Consider the following 11039-nt stretch of genomic DNA (forward strand, 5'->3'; position numbering starts at 1 on the left):
CATGAACAAATGGTCTATTAAAAAAACCAATCTATGTTCAAATTCCAACTGTGATAGATGGAGCATAGATGCAAAGGACCGGTATTACATGGTAGTTAAAACTGAAAAGATCAAAAAGTTGGAATTTTCTTTAAAATGCCAAGCAATCAAAACACAGTAGTCTGGGGGAACTGGATCAGTAACACATTCTCAGAGGCAGAGGTGATGGATGTAATATTCATGTGGTTGGAAGGTTCACATTAAGGTCCTCTAAGGAAGGGAAGATGGTCAGGTCTTTTTAGATTGCCTGCTCTGTATCCCAGCTGCCAAGATATTTAAATATTAATATTGAGTTTTCAGGGCAGCATAGGAAAAGTGGGCACAAAGGAAGAACCCTCACCAGTAAATTAGTTATACAATATTACTGAGCCTCTGTTCTTACAACAGTTTGTTCTGTATTCAGTCTTACTTGTATCTCTAGTCTTCCAGCTTATTTTTTCTTCAAATCCTCATCAATTTATTCCAACCTACTCTGATGATTTGAATAAGATGGGCCACACAGATTTTAATTGTTGGTCACCAGAGAGCCTCACTATTAGGAAGTTGGGCCTTGTTGAAGTAGGTGTGGCTTGGTTAGAGGAAGTATGTCATTGAAAGTGGACTTTGGGATTTCAAATGCTCAAACCAAGCCAAAATATCTCTCTCTCTCTCTCTCTCTCTCTCTCTCTCTCTCTCTCTCTCTCTCTCTCTCTCTCTCTCTCTGTGTGTGTCTTCTTGTTGCCTGCTGATTCAGAGGTAGAACTCGTAGCTCCTTCTCCAGCACTGTGTCTTCTTGCATGCTGCCATGCTTCCCATTATGAAGATAATAAAGTAAATCTCTGAACCTATAATCCAATCCCATTTAAATAGTTTCCTTTATAAGAGTTGTAGTGGCCATGGCATCCCTTCACAGTCATAAAAACCCTAACTAAAATACCCACCCATGTTGTTTCCCTAAATTTTTTTGATTGGTCATAGTATATTACAGCTTCTGATGTTTCTTATGTAGAGATTTTCTCCAAATGGAAGCATTCATTCCTGGAAGAATATTCATTAAGACTCAGGAAATCAGGCTAGGGCTTCAACAAGTAAAGATACCTGCCACAAAACTTGGCAACATGAGTTTTATCTATGGCTGAATGAGAAAAATTGATTTCTTCAAATTGTCGCTTAATCTCTACATACATGTTTGTATGTGCTTGCGTGCATTCACACACACACACACACACACACACACACACACACACAGAGTAAATGAATATAACATTTTTGAAGATGGGAAGTAAACAAATATATATGTTTCAGGAAGTAAACAGGAGATGACTCTTAGGAAGTTCTTGAATCTCATCATCTGTATATGGTTATATAAATAAAAGCTTATATAAGTTATAACCAAGGTTATGTACATAAGGAGTACCAGATAGAAGAGACTCCCTAAGCTGCAGAGCTGCCTGCTTGCTGTACAGGGAGCTCCAAGGATGAGTGGAAACTCTGTGGGATTCAGCTTTTTGGTGATAAAGTTGCTTGGAGTTTTCCTGTAAGTGCCTCCTCACTGATGTTTCTGTGAGTTACCCCAATAAACTCTTTAGTTCACTAAGCTAGACTTGGGTAGAATTTTTTCGTTGGTCTTTTGTTGGAGCCTTGTAAAGATATCTTGATATTTGTGTTTCTTCAGGAAAAATCACACAATAACATTCTTCTCATCAAAATTGTATTTGTGTTCGTTGTATATATCCTTTAAGTCAGAGTTTAAACTATAATGAACAGAAAACAAGAAAAAAAAAAAGAACAAAATAAAATGAAACAGAACCTCTGTACCTACAACCTCTGTGAAGAGGCTAGATGCTTGAAAATATTCCAGAAGCCTGGTGGTATCAATTTCTTCCTCAATACTGTTCTACAAAAATAATCTTGTTCTTTATATTATTCAGTAATCTTTACATTTTGTGCTGCTGCATACCTTTGTTTGTAAAGTTGCTTATCATTGAAATGTATGTACTTTATCCTATTTCATACATTTAGTGACTTTGCTCAAAATAGCATCAAATTCCATCTACTTCATTATTGTATCTATAATTCATTCTTGTTTTGCATAGCAGTTCCTGGTACTCACATTCTAAAATTTGTCTACGTCTGGGCTCTTCGCAGTATAGGGGCTATTTGGATATTTCTACATCAGTACTCCGGCACACATGTGGGTAAATTTTTGAACAAATTATATTAAGTATGTATGTGGTGAACATGTATATTTGCATATCTTAGTGAATTTAGGTACACATGGATGTCAGAGGACACCTTGTAGGTACTGATCCCTGCCTTTCACCTCATTTTAGACAGTGGCTCTTTTGTTCACAGCTGCATGTGACAGGCTAACTGGCTTATATGCATCTTGAAATTTGCTGGGATTATAGCACATTCACAACTGCACCCAGCTTTTATGTGAATTATTGGGATTCCAACTCAGATCATCAGACTGGTTTAGCAATCACTTCAAGCAAACACCCATCTTTCCAGACCCAATTCAACCTCTTATTTAATTTTATCAGCTTTGTTTCATATATTAAAATATTATCAGAAAAAATATTTCAGTTATAGTATATTATAGTTTATACTAAAAATATGCATACTTACAAATATCAAGGCATCTTGATTATCCAAAATTATTTTTATTATAATTAATCTTCAATTAATATCTCTCTCTCTCTCTAGAAATATCTACATTCCTGACATTGGATTAGTCCTACAGAAATTTATTTACTGGGATTCTTCTGGCATGGGTATTTAAAGATTCTTTGAAAGAGGAAATGAGTTAAAACATCACACATACGCATATTTTCCATAGTTTTAGCAAATGATTTTAAAAGAAAAAGACAATGTATCAGCTTAGTTCAGGATTGATTCTTTACTTCATAACCATTTCTTATGTGTTTTCACAAGACTCAAGGAGACCGTAAACCTTTATTTTTGCTGTGGTTTCTCAAAGTTGAGAAACATTTTGACTCAAAATTTGCCACATTATATGAAACATTTTATTTTTTTAATTTTTTATTGGATATTTTATTTATATTTCAGATGCCTTCCCGTTTCCCCATTTCTCCTCCCTAGAAAACCCCTATCTTATACAATTTTTTAAAAATGTTAATCAAAGGCATTATAAGTTTAGTAATACTCAATAACAAGATGCCCATACAATCAGAAATGTAACCCAATATCCAACCTAGATATATCAACTATCTTTGACTGGCAGAGACCCGCGAACATTTGCCTCTATGTCCCCCACCTATCTCTCTCTCTCTCTCTCTCTCTCTCTCTCTCTCTCTCTCTCTCTCTCTCTCTCTCTCTCTCTCTTGCCGCCTAGCTCCTTTTTTCCTTCTCCTCCTCCACTCCATACTCCTCCAAACTTAGCTCCTCCTACATATCACCCTTCTTGTTAAAATAAACTTTTCTCTTAAAATACAATTAGAGCATAACTATAACAATTTGTGTCAGTAAGGTACAAGATAGACCTAATACCCAGTCCATCATTTTGTTGACTAAACAGAACATCTGTCATCTCTCCTACCTAATTTTTTTTTTTTTTTTTTTTTTTTGGCTTTAGAATGAATATCAACTGAAAACCATCCTCTCAAATCTTTTCTCTCAAAGTAAATAGCCAGGATTGGCTATGAGACTATAAGTTTTCAACCCTCTCAGAAATCCAGAATGACTGAGTTAACTGAAATTATGGGAAGCACAAAGCCATAGCTTTTAAAACTTAACCAATTTATAGAGACCACTGAACACCCAGACAGTCCCTATACTACAGAACATTGGAGCATCTGATCTTCAGCCTTCTGGCCCAGGATCATCTGACAGACCTTAGTGATGCAGAATTATTAAGGGCTGATTACTCTGTCTAGGCAGATATAATCAGTCAACTATTCTGCAAGTGTGTCCTTTTCTGGACAGTAATTTGTCTGTAGATGGAAAGAGGCAATTTTTGCCTAGTGGCTGTCTCACCACAACTGGAGTAACTCAAAGATGCTCAATTTCTTCTTAGAATTCAATATATGAAGCAGTCAGGAGCAGACAGGTCTCTAATCAAAACTAACATTAATACAGAAATGTTTGTAATGTCAATTCTGTGGACTTCTGATGTTTTGAAAACCAACTATTCATGTAAGGCAATCTGGACTGTTGTCTGTTAACTCCTCTCAGCTACTTCTAAATAAAATATAGAAAACACCCTAATAATAAACTCAGAGCCATGAATTTGCTATTGGCCCTTAACTCACAGGCTAACCATCTCAAATCAGTTAGAAAAGTTAAAGGACTGGGTATAAGCCTTGTATTCCTAAATGTGTTATATAGGCACAATGCCTATAAGAGTAACAATATTAATCTTACTTTTATATTAATAAGAAGCTCATACCAATGAAAACCTTAAATTTGAAATCAAAGTAAATTTTGTACCATTTAAGAAATTATAACTTCATCTTAATAACAATTATACTTATTTCTACCAATAGGTTATGGCTATGCAATAAATCCTAGCTAATCCTCCTCTTCCAACAAAACCACTACTTTTCCCTAGAAAGACAGCCCAATATTAACCACCTCAGTCCCCAAGCCCAGAGAATAGGGGTGCCAACCATTTATTAATTTCTTCAAGCTGATTATGGGAGTTGAAACATTAGAAGAGGGGCAGGGGGGAGAGTAAATTGATAAGCCTCTGATGATGTGTCTTCACTGCATCCAGCTGGAATTCCAGGACATCAGAGGTTCCAGCAGTTCTGCTCAGCTTGCTTGATGAGTAGATAAACTGAGGCTGTGTATCCTGCAATATACAATTATTAAAACAAATTTTAGTATCAAGATAATCTTTTGTTTGAATTCTGGAATCTAGTCTTCTGACGGCCTGCCTCTGTCATGTCTAATCCATATAATTCTGGGAGTTTCTATGAGGGTATGCTCCCACCATCCTCCTATTCCCGCCTCCCTGCACTCAAATTCCCCAACACTAGGGAATCCAAACTTTCAGGCACCAAGGCCTTCTACTTCCACTGATGCCTGTCAAGACCACCCTCTACTACCTATACAGGTGGAGCTATGAGTCCCTCCCTTTGTGTTCTCAGGCTGGAGATTTAAGAGTGGCTACTCTAGCTTGTTTCTTAGGACCATTTGCTTGAGAAATTGTTTTCCAGCCTTTTACTCTAAGGTAGAGTCTGTCTTTGTCACTGACGTGGGTTTCCTGTATGCAGCAAAATGCTGGGTCTTGTTTATATATCCAGTCAATTAGCCTATGTCTTTTAATTGGGGAATTGAGTTCATTGATGTTAAGAGATATTAAGGAATAGTTATTGTTGCTTCCTGTTATTTTTTTATTAGAGATGGAATTATCTTTGTGTGGCTATCTTCTTTTGGATTTGTTGGCAGAGGATTACTTTCTTGCTCTTTCTAAGGTATAATTTCCCTCCTTGTATTGGAGCTTTCCCACTATATCCTTTGTAATGCTGGGTTTGTGGAAAGATACTGTGTATATTTGGTTTTGTTGTGTAATATCTTGGTTTCTCCATCTATGCTAATTGAGAGTTTTGCTGGGTATAGTAGCCTGGGCTGGCATTTGTGTTCTCTTAGGGTCTATCCAGCATCTTCTCACTTTTATAGTATCTGGTAGGAAATCTGGTGTAATTCTGATAGGTCTGCCTTTATATGTTACTTAGCCTTTTTCCCTTATTGCATTTAATATTCTTTCTTTGTTTTGGGCACTTGCTGTTTTGATTATTATGTGACAAGAGGTATTTCTTTTCTGGTCTAGTCTATTTGGCACTCTATAGGCTTCTTGTATGTTTATGGGCATCTCATTCTTTAGATTAGCAAAGTTTTCTTCTATAATTTTGTTGAAGATCTTTATTGGCCCTTTAAGTTGGGAATCTTCACTCTTATCTATACCTAATTACCCTTAGGTTTGGTCTTCTCATTGTGTCTCTGGATTTCCTAGATGTTTTGTGTTAAGAACTTTTTGCATTTTGTGTTTTCTTTGACAGTTGTGTTGATATTTTCTATGGTATCTTCTGCACATGAGATTCTCTCTTCTATTTCTTGTATTCTGTTGGTGATGCTTGTGTCTAAGACTCCTGATTTCTTTTTTAGGTTTTCTATCTCCAGGGTCGTCTCCCTCTGTGATTTCTTTAATGTTTCTACTTCCATTTTTATGTCCTGGATGGTTTTATTCAATTCCTTCACCTGTTTGGTTGTGTTCTCTTATAATTTTTTAAGGGATTTTTGTGCCTTCTCTTTAAGGGCTTCTACCTGTTTACCTGTGTTCTCAAATTCTTTGAGAGTATTATTTATGTCCTTCTTAAAGTCCTCTATCATCATCATTAGAAATGATTTTAGATCTGAATCTTGCTTTCCTAGTGATATGGGGAATTCGGGACTTTCTTGTGTGGGAGAACTAGGTTCTAATGATGTCAAGTACCCTGGGTTGCTGATACTTTTGTTCTTGCACTTGCCTTTAGCCATCTGGATCTTCTTAGTGTTACCTGCCCTGTCTCTGTCTGGAGTCTGTTTTTCCTATTATTTTGGTTGTATCAGAACTGTGTGGGGTTGGTGTTACTACTGGGGTTAGAGCTGAGCCTCAAGATCTGCTCAGTGCTCAGGAACAGACAGGAAGGATTCAGTGCTCCAGACCAGAAGTGACTTCCTGGGTCCTAGTATGTCCCAGTTACTTCCTGTTTGAGGTGGGCGTTGCTGTCTCCTTACCTAAGATACTACCCCAGTTAGAGCTCCTGGGAGATCTGCTTCCTCTGATTTCTGTGAGATTGGGGACAGAGCTGCCACGTGGGATCTGCTCCTATACTAAACCTTTTAAAGCAATTAACTAGTTAATGGAATGTATAATGCCACTTATCAGATAATTTAGTTGTCTTGGTTAAAAAGAAATTTATAAGAATGAACATGTATGACATTTGTCTGTCACACAATTAAACAGACTTTACTTCAGGAATGTTCCCAAAGAATTTATACACACAGAGACACACACATACACATATACACACTCACACTCATGCACAGCATGCAAAAAATAATACACAATGAAATGAGAAAGAACAAATGCTTAAACTTAATATTTAAACTTGATATTTTGTTTTTTTCAACAAAGTGACAAATCCTGCCCAAATCCTTTTCCTGTTATAATATTTGACACCAGGTTGACTGTGATTGAATTTTGTGAGAACTGTCCTAAGTGATTGAAACCCAACTTAGAAAAATCTGAAGGTGAAACTTGACAAAAGGCACTGTTTGTTTCTCAAAATCAAGCAGTGTAAGCACCATAGATATGTGCAGGGTGAGCCTTGTCAAAGCAGCCAAGTGCCAAGTTCTAATACAGCAAAGTGAGTGAGTTCAACAGTCCTGACTGAGTGCTCTGCATGGGTCTTACCAGAAGAGTCCATTTATCTTGTCTGTGCTGCCCAATTAAAGCATGGCCCACTTTCTGTGCCTGTCTGCTGTTACATTATTTTTGTTGTAGCAAAGAGGCTGAATTCTCTGAGAGGAAGAACAAGAATAACATTTAGTATTCATTTAAACCTTATATTGCTTTTTTTTAAAGCAGGAATATACTTTTGTGTATTTAATATATATATATATATATATATATATATATATATATATATATATATATATACAAATTTACATATATATCTACATATATATAATAGATTTTGATCATATTCACCTCCTTCCCCATCTTACCCATTTTCTCCTCCTTCCAGATTTCAACTTGTCCCCCCAAATTCCTACCCTCACTTTCATGTCGTTTTCTCCTTGTTATTAACATGAGTGTGGAGGAGTTATTTATGAGAGCATGGGCAACTTATGAATAGCTATACTCACTCCTGAAGAAAAATGAGTCCCAGTAGCTATTAACTGCCACCAGTGAGGGGTGGAGTCACATGAGTTGGACCATTGAGAGGCTTCGTGTTGTACAAATCTTAAATTACAGCTTTTCTGGGTTCATGAGTGAAATGGCCATGTCATTGTCCAGAAGACAGCATTTCCCAGCATGCATCCAATACCCTCTGGCTCTTAATTCCTTTTTGTCCTCTCTTTCCGCGTCCTCTAAGCTTTAAAAATGGTCCTCTAAGCTAATAAAAATGGACCACCTAAAGCTACCTAATCAACAATAAAGTACCTTCCATCTCAGTCTCAACTTCATGTTTTTTTATTCCCCTCAGTGCCTGTAAGTCTTCTACCATGGCATAGGCAACCTACTACTGTCCACCACCCTGCAGAAAACTAACTCTACCTCTCTTAACAACTATCAACTGTCATTAGCTCCTGTCAAGGACTGAAGCACCTGGAACTTCTCCCTCAATCCATCCAGCATGTTTTTCTTTAGTACTTCCATCTATTGAATTCCTCTTTTGTATCTTTTGTAACCTTCCTTGTATCATTCAGTCATTTGTGTTCTCAGTTGAGAGTTTGTTCTCTTTATTTGTTTGAACATACAGTCATTGTCTTCAGTTTTGTGTATGGGGTTTGGTCTAAGTCACTCATACTGGGTACCATTACTGCAAGATTAGTATTTTTGGAGGAGTCATATTTTACATGTTTTCAGTGTTATTGCATTATGATTCTTACACCTGATATTATTTCTTTGCTGAAGATGATTTTAATCAGTGATATTATTTTAGTTTGTGTATTTGCAGTGTACAAGTGGAACATAAATGTGACAAAGTTAAGGTGTATAGGTCAGAAAATACTTTCTCAACTAGGAGCTCAGGGTGTGTGGTACAACTCGACATTATTCTCTGGTATACATTAACGGAAACAGCAACCACAGATGTGAATATTCCCAGTATTAGATGGCTGTACTAGCAATGAAAAACAGTGAAAACCTGTGATTTAAACAACTTTTGAAAGTTAAAACAAATAGGCAGATAAAAAAAAAAACAGAATAGTAAGGAACATATTCAGATTTGATTTATTACATTTAGGAATGGGAAGAAAATTGGGTGGAAGAGGTCAATTATAAATATTATAACAACTTTGAAAAAAAACAAAAAAAATGAGATTGGAAAATTAGGTTGCAAGGGGCCTTTTAAGATATTGTTGGGGCCCAAAGATTTTAGAGTGTTTTAAAGCTGCAGAAAGTTATATTAATAAATTAAAAAGGTGAGGATAAGGATGAGCGAAAGAGGAAAGATGTTAGAATAAAAATAGAAGTAGAGAAATTTTATGTGAAAAGCATAGTCGAGAGTGCCTTATAGCTGGCTCTGGGAACAAGCAGACACAACAAGCATGAAAATCTAACTGGAAAATATACACCGAAGCAAAGCTACAGGGGCTGGAGAGATGGCTCAGAGGTTAAGAGCACTGCCTGCTCTTCCAGAGGAGCTTAGTTAAATTCCCAGCACCCAAATGTCAGCTAACAACTCTGTGTACTCTAGTTCCATAAAATGAGTACTGGCCTCCCTGGGTACTACATGAACTGAACTTACGGACATACAGTAGGTAAAATAACCATAATAATAAAAGTAATCTCAAAGACATTTTAAAGCAAGACTCTCTATCTCTATTTTTATATAGCCATAATTTGTAATCTATATCTAATCTCTCTATATCTGTATCTACATCTACATATATATATATCATCTATCTCTACATATACATGAATGAAAGAGGACAGTAAGAAAGATGTCTCCTCAGGAAATCGTGCTTGCTACTTCTACAAAGAATAGCAATTCAGTTCCCAGTGCCATATAAACTTTTGTAAATCCAATTCCAGGATATTCACTGCTCTCTTCTGGCCTCTGTAGGCAATATATGTGATGCTCTTAAACACATGAAGCCAAAATTCTCATACACATAAAATAAAAATAAATAAAATCTTTAAATTAATATAAAAAGGAATAAAATATTTACCGAGTGAATTGCTGGCATAGCTGTGCTGAGGGATGTTGTGAAGTTCTCAGATCTCTATGGCTCTATCAGGCTTCACATGGTGCCATGTAAGGACAAATGGGAGTCATATGTCTTTGCAGTCTCCCCGTTCCATGCTGATCACGTGTGTGAAGAAATACAGATCTTAAGTTCTTCCTGGAGGTTTCCTCTGACCCCCAAACTTCACCTTGACCTCTTCTGTTACTATAGGTCTGGTAGACATTAGAAACTGCACTTCTTGTTCCGTTTCTACTGCTGTCCCCAGGCAGCATAATTTGACCAGTGTGGTGTCTACTCTAAAGGACTTGTAGCACTCTCAGTGCTCCAGCCTGCTTTCCAACACCTGTTTCCTCAGGCTTCAAAAGTTAATCTGCAGACCTTGTCTCCTTTAGGAAAGAAACTTATTGTGTGTCATCTTGACTTTTTTTTTTCTTTCCCTGAGTTTCAGTAGTAAGACTTGAAATCTACCATATCACCTAGAAGCCTTTTGTGTATTATTATCTTAATATCATACATATGACCACTTACATCCATAAGCTAATATTGACAAATTCTATACGAGATTATTTTCAGTCACTATAGCTGCTTTTTTGTTTTTTGTTTTTTTTGGACGGTATCTTAATATGTAGTTTTCACTAGCCCGAAGCTCCCTACGCAAACCAGGCTGGCTTTGTACTCCCAAAGGTCCCTTGCCTCTCCCTTCTGACTGTTGTAATTAAAGAAGTGGGCCACCATACCTCACTTCTAAATAGAGATGCTATTGCTTCCCAAACAGCTGGTGGAAGAGGGCTGTTTGCTATCTAGGTACTGGCTTCTGCAGTTCCTGGAACAAGAGGCCTCAGAGGCTATGGATTTGTTTTTCAACATAACTTAAGTAGAGTCATTATTTTGACACTCATTTCATCCTTGTAACTTTAATTTTTTTAAAGTTTACTTTGAATGATGGTTCTTAAATGCTTTAACTTCTCTTTTAGCTTACCACCCACCAGGTATAATTGAAAAGAAAGGATACAGGAGAAGTGGACCTGTTTAGCAAGGGTTCTTTGAAGCAAATTCTATCTGTGTTGTCAGAAAAATCAGCATTTCAACTCACA

The 11039-nt window shown here is 36.7% G+C and overlaps 1 long non-coding RNA gene across 1 annotated transcript; it reads right to left on the reverse strand.

Moving 5' to 3' along the window:
- Positions 1 to 2912: 2912 nt before the first annotated feature.
- On the reverse strand, positions 2913 to 10585 carry LOC143442234 (uncharacterized). The gene is made up of 3 exons (XR_013110246.1): positions 9928 to 10585; positions 7442 to 7548; positions 2913 to 4834 (listed from the first exon to the last, which is right to left on the reverse strand). It is a non-coding gene; the product is annotated as an uncharacterized LOC143442234 (long non-coding RNA).
- Positions 10586 to 11039: the final 454 nt, after the last annotated feature.

Source organism: Arvicanthis niloticus, chromosome 5, assembly GCF_011762505.2.
Source record: "Arvicanthis niloticus isolate mArvNil1 chromosome 5, mArvNil1.pat.X, whole genome shotgun sequence".
Lineage (NCBI taxonomy): Eukaryota > Metazoa > Chordata > Mammalia > Rodentia > Muridae > Arvicanthis > Arvicanthis niloticus.